The sequence below is a fragment of the Adiantum capillus-veneris genome, chromosome 16 (assembly GCF_014529385.1).
Source record: "Adiantum capillus-veneris isolate H3 chromosome 16, ASM1452938v2, whole genome shotgun sequence".
Lineage (NCBI taxonomy): Eukaryota > Viridiplantae > Streptophyta > Polypodiopsida > Polypodiales > Pteridaceae > Adiantum > Adiantum capillus-veneris.
The window spans coordinates 145939078-145957144 of record NC_140946.1 but is presented as its reverse complement, the minus strand read 5'-3'; the positions used below and the strand labels follow the sequence as shown (position 1 = coordinate 145957144).

The 18067-nt window shown below is 44.3% G+C and overlaps 1 protein-coding gene across 1 annotated transcript in view; it reads left to right on the top strand.

Annotated features, from left to right (window-relative positions):
* Positions 1 to 18067, top strand: part of LOC147440021 (protease Do-like 9) — a 214468-nt gene that overhangs the window by 104890 nt on the left and 91511 nt on the right. The gene's annotated exons all lie outside the window — the stretch shown is intronic.

The following is an 18067-nucleotide window of genomic DNA, read 5'->3' as shown; positions in this document are numbered from 1 at the left end:
CTTGAGCATGGACAATCTCGAAGTGAAATTGTGACAGGATGTTAGCCCTTCGCATCTGCTTTTTCAAAACCTGCTAATGTGACAAGAAGTAGTGTAAACTATGGTGATCTTTAAAGACCGTGAAATAGGCTCCGAGTAAATAGTGTCGCCACTGTGTAAGAGCATGGATCACTGCCAATGGCTCTTTCTCATATATCTGTGCTACTAATTCTGGTAGTGAATACATCCTTCTTTCATAAGCAATCACATGGCCTTGTTGTAGCAAAACTGCTCCCAAACAACGACCACAAGCATCACAATAAACTGCGAATGGCTTTTGAAAGTCTGGCAAAGCCAACACTGGTCCGATAGTCAATCTTTCTTTAAGTATCTGAAAAGCAGTCACGGTTGTCAGTCCCTACGTGAAAGGGACTCCTTTTTGAGTTAGTAAATGCAAAGGTGAAGCTATCTCTGCAAACTTCCAAATGAACCGTCGATAATAAGAGCACAAGCCCAAAAAGCTTGGAACTTCGTGAACATTCTTTAGGTCTGGATAATCGGGGATAGTCTCAATTTTGGTCGGGTCCATCTGTACTCCTTCTACTGAGACAATGTATCTCCGGTAAGAAAAACTCGCGCATTTTGGCATTGATAACCAATCTATGCTTGCGTAATGCCTGAAAGACCTGTAGCAGATGATGTGTGTGCTCTGCTTCATTCTTGGAGAAAACTATAATGCTGTCAAAGAAAGTGCCGACAAAAGATCGATACTCTCTGAAAATCCTATCGATCATTCGATTAAATGTTGCTGGAGCATTCGTGAGTCCCAAAGGCATCACGAAATATTCATATAAACCAAAAGTTGTCCGAAAGGCCGTCTTGTAGACATCTCCCGGAGCGATTCGGATTTGATGATATCCACTTTTCAAATCAATTCTGCTGAAACAAGAGGATCCCTGAAGTCTTTCGAGAATATCATCGTTCCTTGGGATAGGGTGTTTGTTCTTGATGGTGATTTTATTGAGAGCTCTATAATCAATGCACATTCTCCAAGATCCGTCTTTCTTTAATATTAGCAAAACCGGAGAACCGTAGGGTGATGTGCTAGGTTGGATGAGACCCTTTTCTAGAAGTTCTTTTACTTCATTCATTATTTCTTCATTCTGGGCTCGGTTAACTCGATAAGGGAGTCGATTCGATGGTGTACCTCCAGGAATCAAATCAATCGTGTGGACCTCAGGACGAGGTGGAGGTAACTCGCCTGGTAGGTCTTCAGGAAGCAATCAGCCTGTGTGTGCAAAAATTCTTGTCGTTCTTTATCCTATTCAGACATATTGGTTCTTGTTCTTTATTCAATTCTTTCAAGTAGATCGAGTAAAAAAAAAGGGTGGATTTCATTAATTTCAAAATGACCGAAGCCGGTACAATAGGGACAGACCCTTCAATTTTACATCAAGCATAAATTTTCTCCCCTTTTCATTCGTCAAAGTCGCTTTCTTAAGCCGTCCGATAGTCAACCATGGCATTGTTCTTGTGGTACTAAGGGATTCCTAGAGGACGTCACACTTCCAAAGGCATGACGTTAAAGGTCTCGTGCCCTAAATACCCCTGACAATGCAAGCGAAGTCTGCCAATGACAGGTGTAATGGCAACATCCCGTCCGGATTCCCTAGAAATGCCTCCGCTTGTGGCCCAGTCCGATTGGGCATAATTCTAAGTCGAGCCACCAATTCAGGTGAAATGAAGTTGGCCTTGGCTCCAAGAAGATGAGGGCTTTCTCATCTCATACTTTGCCCCATGCGTGGCAAAGTTCTGTGCTTTCGTCCATCTGATTCGGGTCGGTCCCCATACAATCTGGTGCGAATCGTGCTTTCATCTTTCCTTTTGTGCCACGTCTTAAGCCGCTCTGGAATTCTCTGGTCTGTCTTTTGATTGTCCTCGCTGTGTCTTTTTAGGGCACCTTGCAGAGATGTGTCCTGTTCTCCGCAGTCAAAACACTTCCCCTCCTAAAAATAATATGTTCTTTGTTCCTCGGTCAATCGGGGTCGTGCATCCTTCTTTTTCTGGAACTTCCTCTATCTTCTGTTATCATTTGTTGAATTTTGTCCGGTCCTTGGTGTCGAAACTTGATCAGTGGGGTAAGTCAAGTTAGTGAATGTATAACAAATCCCCGCTTTGTATGTCCCATCAATTGTTGTATGGACTCGCACTTCTGCTCAAGGAAGTAATCGTGAATCTCTTTGTGAAGTCCACAACAAAACCGCTCGATTTGTTGCTTAAAATTGATCCCAAAACCTCTCACAATAAGCATCCAAAGTGTTAGCCTTGGTCATCCGGAGATCATTCCAAGCGGTCATCACATCTCGTTCGTACTCCTGAGTCAACCAAGAAGAAATAAAGAAGGGTTTCAATTTTAACCACTCGGTAGGGGTTTCTTTCCATAAAAGAAGAGTGGACCACGAGGTCCGTGCATTTCCTTTTAAGAATGATGTTTCCCTCTTGATTTTGGAGTGCTTTCAGTAGCGCCCTCCAGAGAATGCTATGTCAAACTGCTGAATAAAGGCTAAAGCCTTGGGAGCATCTCGGAATCCTGAAAAGGATTCAAACTTTACTATTTGTCTACCTGTTTTAAATTCCTTGTCTTTTTGCCCTTGTCCTTGAGAAAATCATATTGATTGGCTGTGTAAAAGTGTTTCTTCTTTGAATAGAACACGTCTTCGTCGGAGTCCGAACTCTCAGAGGAGGATGAATCCTCAGTAGAACTGTTAGAAACGGATTGGGATTTTCTCTTCTTTGCGTTCTTTTTGTTCTCTCCAAAACTTTGATTCTTTATTCGTTTCTTGCCCTTTCTGTCCTCTTCGCTCAAATCGAAAGAGGAAGAGCTATTGGAACTGTTTGAAGAGGAAGAACTGAACAGTCCTTCAAAGTGTACATGCTTCTTCTGTTTTCGTGCACTTGCAAAAAAAGATTGACGACTCAAATAACCGGGGTAGTTAGTCTCCTCGTTGAGCTTCTTCGATTGTTTCTTTGCCCCCAATAGTTGGTTGACTCGCCTTTTGACGACATCATCTAATTCTTTCTCAGTAAACATCCTTGGAGTAGGAGGTTTCTTGAGGGCCGGCTTTATTGGTGACTCAATGGCTTTCTGCCAATGCGCATGCACTTCGTCTAATCAGGTGCCGGGTCAAAATTTTTGCAATCTGGAGCATCTGCTTTGTGCTCTCATCAACTTGTTGTTGACGTTGCATCTCCATAAGCTGATATTGCGTTGATCGAGTTGGCCCGTATTCGTGATCTGCTAATCCACTTGAATTGTCCGTACTGCCTCCCGTTCTCGAGGTGGCAAGAGTCGTTTGATTCTTGCCTGAATCCATGTGTGTTGCTAGAAAAGGGATCGGATATCCCGGTAGAAGAGAAATCGGCTGAGCTCTGATACCACTGTAACAAACTTGGACACCCCAAGTCTAGAATCTGGCACGACACACGAGAGAGAATCATTTTACCCCTCCAAAAGGCAAGTAGTGCAAATTACGAAAATCCGTACTGCTGCCACTTCATCATCTGTTTGCTTCTGCCACATCAACAGGCTGTCGTACAGGCTGCCATGTCATTACTATGTGTCCGGATAGTATCGCCACATCATGAGTTTGTGACATCAGGAGATTGTGGAGTATACAGATGTGTATACTTATTTGGGAGTAGTTTTCTGTGGGCCAGTTTTTCGTTGCGACAATTGTAGAGACTAGATTAACCAAGGGCTATGCAACCTTGGGCACACTTGAGAAGATGTGTTTGCAAGTTCAGTTTCGAAAACCTCGAACCAAACTTTGGCTTTTTTTGATACTTCATTGAACTCAGCTATGGTGAATAGGATGCAAATTTGGAGGCCCTCAGTTGGTTGTCATGGCAGAGCTGGAAGCACTAATGAATGGAAAGGGATGGAGAGGCCGTTGGTATCTATGATTTCTCAAATGGCTAGAGCCAAGGCCTCAGTATTATTAGAGCAGAGCTAGTTGCCGCTCCATTGGTGATTGAGGCACTTACTAGATCACTCTCTTTCATACATAGCTTGTGGGACCTTCCAGAAACAGATGTGCTCGGCTTGCTCTAGAGTCTTTCAGGCAGTTAGCCTTACAATGAGACGCGGCCTGTTGGTATGGAGAGATGACTTCTTGATTCCAGATGCATGGTTTTGGCATGGGCACATTGCCTCCCTTCCGGTACTCTTTGGAGGCTCCCTCTCTCACACTGACACGGACAATGATTACTAGACTTTTCCGCCAGGACTTGATTCAAATGGCTTTGTAATCAAGCCAAGCTTTATGGATACACATTTATTACATGGATGCAATGTGCTATTCAGATATGCACATCCTCATACCAGCTTGAGATTGCTGCTTTTGGAGACCCTAGTGCTTTTGAGTTGCAAGCTTTTCATGTATTGCTTTTCCCCTAGGCAAAGGGCCTTTAAATAAGCCCCTTAAACTCTCTCTAGCTCACTTCGTGGTGACGAGCTGGTGAGCAGAGGCGACCCAAGGGCAATTGTACTTTGCTCAATTATTAATACAAAAAGAAATACTGAAAGGGACGCCAATCTTTGGGGCCAATCTCTCTCGGCACGAAACTATGTCAGGCCGCGTCGACTCAATTGAACTGTGACTTAAGTGTGAAGTGTTCCCCAAATCTCAGCTCCATAGAGCAATGGGGAAGCCACCAAAGTGTCAAAGAGCTAGAGCAGCCATAGCTTTATCCGAGGCTTCTGAAACTGAACAAGTGAAGACATCCTCTCCAATCTACCCAATGCTACATGGGCTCTGGTCAATCCAGTTTGCTGCTTTTCTCAATGAAAATGCTGGTCCACTAAAGACCACCCCAAGGTAAGTAAGCATGTGTATACTCCACTGTCTCCTTGCCGTATGTGAATGCGGGTGCTGACCTCCTGAGCCACTGTGGAGTGGTATTAAACACCATAACCTCGGTTTTTCCAAGATTGACATGGAATGAAAATGAAATGAAATGTAATATTAACGTCTTCAAAAGGCCAAAATGACCTATGAGACCAAAAGGTTACATGTGGTGAATCTAATACCAGGTCTGGGTACAAAAAGTACAAAGAACTGAAAAGAAAATAGTGGGTAGGGGTGGGGTGAAAGCTGATACAAAGGGAATACAAAGGGTGAGTTGATACAATGGAGCTCTTTGACAGTCGAGGCATCATATACATATACATCAGTATCCAAAAGGCTATAGAGATTCAATGTTCTTCAAGGTAGGCACTCTTTCGGGACGGCTCCTATGTCGCGCCAGTATGGTATGGATCCTCTATCGCAATCTGCATCGATGTCAAGAGGGCCCCCTCATCCATGGGCGACAGGCCCGCCCCAACTTTATCGCTCGATCAAGCAGTATGCCTCTGGTGTTGTTATGCTGTTGGGACTGCTCGGACTCCTCTGTCTGTGACTTAAAGAAATTTGTTATCTTCTGCTGTTTCTGGATCTCTCTCATTGTGCCCCTCTTCAAGAGGTCTCTGTGTTTGCGAATCTCCAGTAAGTATAATCCGAGGTGTCTCTGATCCTGGTATCTCATGACTCTAGAAAGTGGCCCAAAAACCTCTCTGAATAGACAGTGAAAGCGGCCTCATATCTCATAGTATACTGGGTAGTGACATATGTAATGTAGCTGTGTCTCTGGCTCTATCTAGCACACCTGACAAATCTTGGACTCAGCGGATACTCCTCTAAATATGCCTGTGTCTCGATCTTTAGTTGATGTGAGGATGCGCGTATCTGACCAATAGCACATCGTATCCCGTGGAATAGATGAGTGTCCAAGTATCCTGGTCTGTTCACAAAACCATCCTCCGTGAGTTGGAGAAGATGCTCTCTATAGAAAGTCATCTTCATACCTAGCTCATGTGTAGGTTGTATCCATGTCCTCTTCGTATCCAGCTGAATCAAGTCCTGTCTCATGAGCCTGGTAATCTTTGCCCTGGTGAGGGAGACGGAGGGTGCATTCAAAGAGTATTGAAATGGGGGTAGCCGATCCATACTAAAGCCATGTAACCGAAACCAAGATGCCATCTCTGCATACCAACATGATCATCTCCCTGCAATACCAGCTGTTGCGAAGACTCTAGTGCTAATTGAGCATATTTGTCTGTAGGGAGAGCCCAAGTGCTATGCATAAATGAAACTAATCGAGTAAGTGCCTCCACTACCAATGGAGGAGCAGCAAACTCCGCCCTACTAATGTCATGTGGTACTGAGGCCTTGGCCCTAATCATTCGAGAAATCATAGACACCAAGGGCTTCTACATACATCTCCATCCATCAGTACTGCCAGCTCTGCTATGATCATCAACTGAGGGCCCCCATATCTCCACTCCGTACAGCATGGCCGTAGTGACCAAAGTGTCAAAGAGCCAAAGCTTTGTCTGAGGTTCTTGGAACTGAACTTGCGAACATATCCTCTCAAGTCTCCCCAATGCTGCACAGGCTTTGGTCAATCGTGTATTTGCTGCATGTGTCAGGGAAAATATTGGACCACTGAAAACCGCCCCAAGATAAGTGTATGTATGTGCATACTCCACAGTCTCTCGACCATATGTAAAAGTGGGGGCGGACCTCCTTACCCACTACGCCGTGGTGTTAAACACCATTACCTTGGTGTTACCAAGGTTCACAGACAACAATCCACTGTCCCGTGCAAATACAGGCAATGCATCCAAATGACGTTGCATCCCCTCTGGAGAATCTGAGATGAGCACAATATCATCAGCATATAATAGCAACGGAATCCATGTCCCTGCAAGCTGAGCACCTCTATCACCCTCTGCCTGTACATAATTTGAAAACTCATCTACATATACCCCAAAGAGAGTCGGAGATAGGGGACAACCCTGCTTCACCCCAATGGTGGAGTGAACCATGTCAGACATGCCCTAAGTAGTGCGTACCTGTCCTACCACTGTCCTGTATAAAGCTAAGATCCCCCAGATCAGCCCTGTGGGCACACCTATGTCTTGCAGAGAGAGAGAGAGAGAGAGAGAGAGAGAGAGAGAGAGAGAGAGAGAGAGAGAGAGAGAGAGAGAGAGAGAGGCCGGCGAACTGACGGTGTGATTTTGTATATTTACTTGCTGATGTTTGATGTATTGCATTGTGAGATAATCTGTTGTAAGTAAGAAATTGTTTTAAATCTTCATTTCATGTAGGATCAAGGAACATGGGTCAAGGCATGTGGAAATTAAGCCACCTAAGGAATTGTGTGGTAAAACCTGTGCTAGATAAGGAACTCATTTTTAGTTTTTCTCGTGGAACGTGGATTGTTGTAAGGTGCAGCGGAAGTGAATGTTGATATTGCTCAAGATGAGTGCTCCGAACTATGCTCCAGGGTTTCTTTTACTTATGGAAGGGAGAGCCTTCTGTTCCTTTTAGAGAGAGAGTGCAATGAGGTACTTGGTCGCTGTCATGCCCAAATCCAAGTGGCGAAGTGGGTCTCTCAAGGGATTAGTCATGGCCCTAAGAGTGTAGATTATTCTGAACTCGTAGTCCAGAGGAAACTAGTGACAAAAGCGTCTGCCTTCGGTTTCTGGGTGCATAGTCCTGGTCGTTCTTCTTGTATACTTTTTTGGTGTATGAGGGGAGCGGCCGGGCGTGCCCTACCTGACTCCGAAAACAAAACAAAAAGTGCAATGATCGCAAACAAAGTGAATGCTACTGTGAATGAAGGTGCTGAGAGAGAGAGAGAGAGAGAGAGAGAGAGAGAGAGAGAGAGAGAGAGAGAGAGAGAGAGAGAGAGAATATACGACACCAGACAGTTCTCAAACCGGCTCGAAGGTCTATGCTATAGATTGCACATATTTGGAACAATGGTCTAGATGCAATGGACTTGCCTACGATGTCGGGGCAAGAATGATGATGACGACGAGGACGGACTGAAAACTCAAAACGCTAGGGCTGATCTGCTGAATTTCTGAAAACGCTGACTTTCTGCTGAAAATTCACACTGTGTCGGCGAGGCTGGCGATGGCGATGGCGATGACGCAACGACGATGCACTGAAAACGCAGATGCTGAAATCTGCCGACAGCCGGCTGAATCTGAAAACACTGGCTAATCCAACGGTACGGCGAGGATTTGCTGCGGGTAGGTGAGATCTGCGAAGCTAAGGGGTTAGTCTGCAATGTTTAAGGGCTAGAAACTGAAAACGCTACGTGATTTGGGTGATCTGGCGATGGAAAACTACAAACGCTAAGTAGATCTGCAGGAGAAAAGGCTGGGGCTGATCTGCAATTGCTAACGCTAGATGCTATAGAAGAATCCAAAACGCTAGCTGTCCTTGTTGGCTGAAAACGCTAGGTCTTCTGCGGTCTTGTTGAGGAGAGAACACTGCAAGCCTGAGCTTCTTCTGTCTCTTCTGCTGGAAATGAGTGCCCCCCCCTCTGCGTATATACCTCCTACAGGCTGGGTCGAGCAGTCCCCCAACAACCCACTACCCCATAAAGTGGTGCAATTAATAAATAAAAATGCCAAAATTTCCACTAAAATGTTTTTGTCCCAAATTGACCGGAATTTGGACATGCTGCTTGGACAATGCATATGTTGGGTGGTACTGGGTTGTGCAATAAGAGGATATGCAACTACTCTAAGTGCTTGGACATGCACGGCCTGCACACATACTCACAAAGGTGCCATAACACTTCTTAGGCTAACTTGAACCCTAGACCAGAGATAGATTGTCCACATGCACATAGGGGTAGATGTGCACGTGACAATGGCAGGGTGGTGTCACAAGACGGGCACCACGTGCCAATAGGAAAGAATAGACTTTTAGCGCTTCAATAACAACTGAACTGAGAAAAAGAGAGAGAGAGAGAGAGAGAGAGAGAGAGAGAGAGAGAGAGAGAGAGAGAGAGAGAGAGAGAGAGAGAGAGAGAGAGAGAGAGTGTGGCGGAATTCCACCCCAGAGAGTATTGGCCCCAAACCTTGGCGCCCCTTTCGGTATTTCTTTATATTACTTGAACTCAGTACAATGCCGATACTCGCGCTTAGCAGCTTCACCCAGAAGTGTGCCAGCGAATGAGCCCTCTGCACATATTTACAGGCCCTTGGCCTCTGAAAAGCAGTTTACATGAAAAGCCTTCAAACCCAAAAGCAACTGGTCCAAAAGCTTTTTGTCCAAAAGCTGCCAGTGCAAATTACGAAAATCTGTACAGTGGCACGACAGCACCTGTAAGTGCAAAACGTGGAAATCCGTACACTGCCACGTCAACACCCAACACCGCAAAATTTGGATGTCCGCACAATTGCCATCTCAGCATGCCATCGTAAAATATGGGATTCCATATAGCTCTACCACGTCATCAGTCTTTACACAATTCTTCTTCTGCTGCTTCTTCTAGGGTTTAGGCCCCTCGGCCGGGATCTACAGGTTGGCTCCGTTCTTCAGTGGCTTGACACGTTAGCAGTTTGTGATAGGTGGACCCGAGAGCGCGTGTGCTTTTGTTAATGTAGATAAACCATTTGTGTGAGGGAGACTCACAGTAGAGTACTACTAGCTCATATTCCCTCGGATCTAGGAGAGACCACAAGATAGAGAGCCCCTTGAATGTGTGGGGAATGAGTACCATGTGGCAACCATTTCCTACTTGGGAAATGAGGTATGGGGAGGCATTTTACAAAACGCCGATACTAACACTAACCTTGCTCTCAATCAATGATTGGGTAAAGTATGATTGATACAAAAGAAACAGACTATCTGAAGCAAATGCTACAATGAGGACTTTGTTGATTATTTGCTATTATGAATAGTCAAAAGGTTAAGATTATGCACATCATTGAAAGGCCGCGCCAAGAACTGGCTGAGCCATAAAGGCAAGTGCTCAGAAGACTGGATAGCATAATGATTAATCTACCAACTTTTGACAAGTGAAGGTATTATACTGAGCTACATGTATCAAGCATGTCACAAATTTGTGATGTGTCATGCTTGGACATTGCTGGGCAGTAGAGGACACAACCACACACACCCAGGTTGGCTTGCTGACGTGGCTGGCTATACGGCTGGGTTGACAGGTGGCAACTGTACGGACATCCACATATTGCAGCGCATTTTGCGGAAGCAGCGTACGGAAAACCCTGGCAGCCAGAAATACTGAAAGGGGCGCTAGTCTTCAGGACCAATATCTCTAGGAGCGGAACTCCGCCGGGCGTGTGTCCAATCAATTGTGAACTGTGAACTGTTTGAAGTGATTATTTGTGGTGTTGTGGTAGATTCTCGACTTGGAGTGTCCAAGTTTGTTACAATGGTATCAGAGCGCGGCCGATTCTTTCCTACGGGAAATCCGATCCTTTTACGCGGCACCTATGGCTTCAGGCAAAGATCAATCCACTTCCTCTGCATCCGGCGATGCGGGAAGAGATCACAACGAAGATTCACGCGAAGAGTATGGCCCGCCTCGGCCTACTCAGGCGGAGCTCGAAGAGATGGAGCGTCAACCATTGATCGGCGATGCAACAAAGATGATGCTCAATTTTGCGAAGGACCCAAAATTTGCAAAATATATGAGCGAGATCTCTTTCGATGAGGTGCACTCACTTTGGAAGAAGACCTTAGAGCTAGCCCTCAAACCGGCTCTGAAGAAACCTCCTATGCTCAAGATGTATACAGAGCAAGAATTAGAAGAGGTGGTTGATGCACGAATTGCTCAGCTTTTTGACGTGCAAAACAAAGCTAAAAAGCACGACAAAAAGCAGAAGGGCGCTGACTTCCCGGGTTATTTGGGTCGTCAGTTGACTTTTGAATCGGCAAGAAAGCAGAAGAAGCGTGTTCAATTTGAAGGAGTATCCAGTTCCTCTTCTTCTTCTTCTTCTTCTTCTGACAGTTCATCTAGCTCTTCTGACTCGAGCGAAGAAGACAAAAAAGGCAAAAAGCGATTAAAAAGCAAAGCTTCGGGAAGGGCAAGAAAAAGGCAAAGAAGCCTAAATCTTGCCCCATGGTTGACAGTTCTACGTAGGACTCGTCTTCAGATAGTTCGGACTCTGACGACAACAACTTTTATGCAAAAAAGAAGAATTTTTATAAAGCCAACTAGTATGACTTTCTGGAAGACAAAAGCAAGAAAGTTCGAGAGTTTAAGGAAGGTGGACAATCAATAAAATTTGACACTTTTTCTGGTTATAGAGATGCTTCGAAGGCTTTGTCTTTTATACAACAGTTTGACATCTCTTTCTCTGGAGGGCGTTACTCAGAGCACTCTAGGATTTGGAGAGCTGCCTCTTACTTTAAGGGGAATGCTCGAACGTGGTGGTCCACGCTTCTATTAAACAAGACAACGCCAGTTAAATGGCTGAAATTCAAGAGGCTTTTTATTTCTTCTTGGTTGACTCGAGAGTATGACGCGACATACGAACTTCTTGGAACCATCTTCGGATGACCAAAAAGGATACAGTGGACGCTTATTGCGAGATATTCTGGAGCTCTTATCTACCCGCCTCTTCATTGAAGAAGATCTTGTTCAAGGAACAGATTGAGCAGTTTACCTTGGGTCTTCCTACAGAGATCCGAGATCACTGCTTGGAACAAAAGTCAGCTTCCATTCAGGAGTTGATGAGTCATGCGAAACGGGGTTTTGCCATTCACTTTGGCAGTCTGATTTACCCCACGGATGAGATCATGACACAAAGAGCCGAATAGACTTCAAAAAATAAAAGTAGAAAGAGAAAGAGCAACCCAGAACAGAAAGACAAGGATGCACGACCCAAGCTTATTGCTCAAGAGAGGGCTCGCTACATCAAGGAGGGGAAGTGCTTTGGATGCGGGGAAACTGGGCATATCTCCGCTAACTGCCCTAAAAAGGCACAGAAAGAACAGAACGACAAGGACGACAAGAGGGCTGAGAGTTCGAGAGCAGTCGAGGACCGTGGAAGAAAAGGCAAGACGAAACTAGGATTGGTTCCAGATTGCGTGGATACTGATCACAGCACGATGGACGAGAGTATAGAACTTTGCCGAGATTGGGGCAAAGTGAAAGACCAAGAAGCCCTGATCTTCTTCGATGGAGGAGCCATTACAGCTGTCATTGGCAAACTTCGGTTGCATTGTCAGGGGTATTTGTGGCATGGGCTTTTACATAATGCCTTTGGAAGGTTGTGACGTCCTATTGGGAATTCCCTGGTACCACAAGAACAACGCGACATTGACCACAAAGAAGGGTAGAACCATTGTACTTGATGTAAAACTTAAGGGCGAGTCTGTCCCTATTGTATCGGCTTCGGCCATTTCTAAATTAATGAAATCTAGTCTGTTTGTTTACTCGATCTTTTTGAAAGAGTTGAGTGATGAGGATAGGACAAATATGTCTGAACTTGATAAAGAACGCCAAGATTTTCTCCACGCTCATGCCAATTGCTTCTCAGAGGGCCTGCCAGGCGAGTTACCACCCGCTCGTCCTGAAGATCATACCAATTATCTGATACCTGGAAGCACACCACCGAACCGGCCACCTTATCGTGTGAGCTCAGACCAGAACGAAGAGATTATGAACCAAGTGAAAGACCTCTTGGAAAAGGGTCTTGTCCAGCCTAGTACTTCATCGTAGTGCTCTCCAATGTTGTTGGTTTTGAAGAAAGACGGACCTTCGAGAATATGCATCGATTATAGACCTCTCAACAAAATCACCATCAAGAACAGATTTTCGATTCCTAGGATCGATGATATACCTGACAGATTACAGGGGTCCTCGTGTTTTAGCAGGATTGATTTGAAGAGTAGATATCATCAGATCCGAATCGCACCGGGAGACGTCTACAAGACCGCCTTTCGGACGACTTTTGGGTTATTTGAGTTTTTGGTGATGCCTTTTGGCTTAACCAATGCTCCTGCGACATTTAATTGGATGATGGACATGATTTTTTGAGAGTATAGACTCTTTGTTGGCACTTCTTTGATGATATCATTGTTTTCTCCAAGGATGAGGCAGAACATAGAGTACATGTGCTTCAAAGTCTTTCAGGCATTACGAGATCACAAGTTGGTGATTAATGTGACAAAAGTGAAATTTTCCTACCAGAGATACACTTTTTGGGACACATTGTGTTAGCAGCATGAGTGCAAATGGATCCGTCCAAGATAGAGACTATCCGTGATTGGCCCGATTTGAAGAATGTCCATGAAGTTAGAAGCTTCTTGGGATTGTGTTCGTACTACAGGCGGTTCATTTGAAAGTTTGTAGACTTCCCCTTTGCATATCTTGACACAGAAAGGAGTCCTTTTCTGGTGGGGACCCACAGAGGTAACCGCCTTTTAGACTTTGAAAGAGAAATTGACTACGGGACCAATTTTGACTTTGCCGGACTTGCAGAAGTCATTTGAAGTATATTGTGATGCTTGTGGTCGTAGTCTCGGTGCGGTCTTAATGCAAGAAGGCCATGTTATTGCCTATAAGAGCTGATTGTTCTCAAGGTTGGAATTGACAACACAGATTTATGAGAAAGAGCTTTTGGCAGTTATCCATGCTCTTACTCAATGGTGGCTCTACCTACTCGGAGCGGATTTTACTGTCTTCACAGACCATCAGAGTTTATGCTACTTCTTGTCACAGAAGCAGCTATCGGAAAAGCAGATGCGGTGGGCGAACATCTTGTCACAACTTCACTTCCAGATTGTCCATGTTCAGGGACATAAGAATTTGGTGGCAGATGCTTTGTCTCGGAAGCCGTTGGTTCTGGCTATTTCTGCGATTCACCATAGGAGCTTCGAGGATATGGTCGACCAGTATGCCACATATATGGATTTTGCAGACGTTTTTACACGGATTTGAGATGGGGAAACAGTAGCAGGATATTCCATTCAGGGTGGCTACTTGATGAGGAAAACCATGTTGTGCGTTTCACAGCCGTTGAGGGAAAAGGTTATGACTGAATGCCATTGTCCGCCTTTTAAGGGTCACCGCGGCATTGCTATCACCTTGAAAGGGGTAGAGAGATACTTCTTTTGGCCGAGACTCAAGAAGGATGCGGACGAGTTTGTGCGCAGTTGCTTTGTATGCCAGAAGGTCAAGTTTGACAGGCATAAAGCATAGGGATTGTTACAGCCTTTGCCCATACCCACCCGCCCATGGGATAGTATTGCAATGGATTTATGTTTTGATCTCCCGAGAACACACAATGGTCACGATTTTATTTGGACTGTTATTGACATATTTAGCAAGCAGGCTCATTTCATTCCAGTGAACAAAACAATCAAGCCGGGTTACTTAGCGAGACTGTTTGTGGCCCAGATTTTCAGATTACATGGCATGCCCGAGACGATTGTCTCCGACAGGGACCCCATATTTACGAGTTTGTTTTGGAAGGCAATTTGGGAGAACATTGGCACGTGGTTGCAGTTCTCGTCATCTTTCCACCTGCAGACTGACGGGCAATTTGAGATTGCCAATTCAGTGGTTTTAGATTTATTGAAGTCTTATATCTCGGATCAGAAGACTCAATGGGAAAAGTATCTATCTTTGGTGGAATTTACCTACAACAACACGATACACTTTTCGACGAGGAAGGCGCCATTTGAGATTATTGAAGGTGCTGCGAAGGTTCCACCCTTCCTAAGCACGAAAGTTAAGAGTTTTGAAGCTGATGAGTACACGCGCGATTCAGACATGGCTTTTGCCAAGGTCCGCGAGGCTTTGCAGAAATCTCAGGAAAGACAGAGCGGATCGCCATCGTCGCGATTTAAAATTGAAGGAGGATGAGTGGGTGCTCTTACGTTTTAAGAAGGCACGTCTGAGAAAGAAGAAGGGCAAGGAGAGCCTGTTTCAAAGCTTAGTATGCGATACTACGGACCTTTTGAGATCTCCGAAAAGATGAATGATGTCTCCTTCCGACCGAAACTGCCTGACACTTTGAGGATTCACAATGCATTTCATGTCAGTCCTTTTAAAGGTGATGTGCCCGAAGATGGGGAGCCGGCCGAGCAACCCGAAGTGGAAGAAAACGAGATCCTGGTTGAACAGATTTTGGCACATAAGGATAGAAAGAATAAGGGTCAAGTAATAAGGCGGTTCTTGGTCAAATTCAAGAACTATCCTGCATTGGATGGGAAGTGGATGGAGGAGGAGAACCTAGCAGATACTCCTCAGATTGTGAAACTTTACCTTGAAGCTTTTGGTTTAGCATAGTCTACTCCAAATGGAACCCCGAATTCAGCTTGGCCGGAGATCTGGTGCAGTGGGTTTGCACAAGAGGGGAGTTACTCCGCTCCTTTGTCAACAGATGCCTCGATTTTTGAATATTAGAGTCACCAATGTCTCTTTGAGCTTTAGGGATACTGAGAGCTGACAGTATTCTGCTGTATGACTTTATGAAATGGAATTCCGGATAATATGAAACTGATTTGTTCTTGACTTGTTTAAGTGCAGGAATTGATAGACGAAATGATTGCAGCATTTTGGTCTAAATGATCTCGTTAGACATGGTTGCAGGGGTTAGTCAATCGGGCATCTATGAGGTCTTGAGTGGATCTAGATGCGATTGCTAATTGCGTTGCCGATAAATCATGCTCTAAGATCCGAACGAATGTTGAATGTGATTTGTCTTGTGATGTCCTGCGATGTCTAGTGATGTCCTATGATGTCGTGTGATGTGACTATCGATTGGTACATGTGCTAGATGTGTGCTCCTAGTGCGTCGGTACTGACAGTTAGTGTCTGTTAAGGCAGTTTATGGCTTTTGTCTGTTTTGCAGGCGTGATCGAGGGCATTACAATGCTTTCAAGAGGGGGGGTATGTCACAAATTGGTGACGTGTCATGCTTGGACACTGCCAGGCAGCAGAGGACACAACCACACACCCTTAGACTGGCTTGTTGACGTGGCTGGCTGTATGGCAGGGCTGACACGTGGCAACTATACGGACACCCGTGTTCTGCGGCGCATTTAGTGGAAGCAGCATACGAAAAACCCTGGCAGCTTTTTGCATTGCTTTATTCTACGCAAATTCCCTTGCTTTATTTTTACACAAGTTAGAGAGAGGGAGAAAGAAAACTCTTTTGCTTTATTTTATTAAAGCATAAGAGAAAGAGAGAGAAAGAGCCTGTGCTTTATTTTATGAGGGATTTTAATTAAAAGGCTTTTGATTTTCAGTTTTTAGGGGCTCTGCTTTTGGCAACCCTTGTAAACTCTTTAAATATGTGGGTAGGCCACTCACAACAGAGAGCATCTGGATGCAGAGTCTGAGTGTGAACGGCTGCCTACACTCTTGTACTTTGAACACAAAATAGTATAAAAAGAAATACCGAAAGGGGCGCTAGTCTTTGGGGCCAATATCTCTAGGCACGGAACTCCGCCGGGCCAGTGTTGAATCAATTGTGAACTGTGAACTGTTTGAAGTGATTATTTGTGGTGTCGCGGTAGATTCTCGACTTGGAGCGTCCAAGTCTGCTATAAAGTACTATTGATCTAACCTAGCTTGGTAAGAAGATAACATGTGCATGAGTATAAGAAGATATCAGTCAGATACACAGCACTAGAGCTTGTGTTTTTTCCCTACATTGCTTGAGGTGGTAGGAGTAGCTACATTTCACCACCTCATTAGCTACATTTCACTACCTCATTAGAGTATCTTTATGCTAGATGTATCCTGTGGTATCTGAAGCGAATGCTACAACAAGGACTCTGCTGATTATGTGCTATTATGAATAGTCAAAGGCTATTAAGATTATGCACATCATCCAAAGGCCCCGCAAAGTATAGGCTGAGCCATAAAGGCAAGTGATCAATGATTAATCTGCCAACGTCTGACAGGTGAAGGTATTAAATTGAGCTGCATGTATCAAGTACCATTGATCTAACCTAGCTTGGTAAGAAGATAACATGCGCATTAGTATAAGAAGTTATCAGTCAAATATACAGCACTAGAGTTTGTGGTTTTCGCTACATCGCTCGAGGTGGACACAGCTTTGGGCAGATATAAGTAGACTTGATCACTATCCAGATAGCTACCTCACTACCTGATTAGAGTATCTTTATCCCTAGATGTATCCTGTGGTTCGTTATTGAATTTTTCCCCATGGTTTCATTGTATTTTCTTTAGGGTTTTTCCCATATTTCTTGTATATGGACGGATAGTGGATTTTAATTTAATGCAAAGGTTAAAAGCCCCACTTTTATTGCATAAAAAGAAAATATAAAAAAACAAGTGCAGGAGTATAATTTTACAATTCTAACAAGTCAAACGATATTATTCCACTATTCTTGCTGAGGTGAGGAATAGTGTTGTCAGCCATTGAAGTAGTTTTATTGAAGTCGCCAACAATGAAGGCATTTACAGACAGGGATAGCACCAAATTTTTTTCGTGATAAATCCTCCTCCATGGATGAAGTACATGCATACACGGTTCCAAATTCAGCATCTCACTATTGAGTGCTGAAGTACCATCCATCTTCTAGAGGGATCATCATAGACAATCTCAGGCTGCAGACATTGACGGGCTAGTATCAATGTCCCTTAGAAACCATGCTCACAAACAGGAAGGCCCACAAAAAAGGATGTCAAACAGAAACCTCATGTTGGTTATGAGATGTATTACAGAAGAATGGCCACATCTGCCCTTATGTATGCACAAAATGCCACGTAGTTGCCATCCATCATGGTTTCGTAGACGTCCCATTATATCTCATGCATGCAAATTTTTGAAGCCATCTGTTAAAATGTATTTACAAGGGACTCAAAAACAAGAAAATCACTAAGTAGTGGCTATGGGCGCATCAACGTCAACATGAGCAATCACTGTATTAGAGGGAATTAACATTGGGTTGCTTCAATCCTCTTTTCAAATTTTTTATTCTCCTTACTAATGGTAAAGAGGTTGATGAAGTTTTCCATTTGCCGCGGTTTAATTGTCGTTTTAGGGAGGATCCGTGGATTAGATTAAACAACAAGCTTTTTTTAATCTTTGTCAAGGGCTGTTGGTTTATTGTTAGGAATTGCCAAGTGCAGTGGCTGTTTACTTTTACCTTATCTCCGCTATGCTTAGATGTAGATGCCAAAAGTGTTTACTATGTAGTATTAGACTGAACTGTACTGTTATGTGGCATTT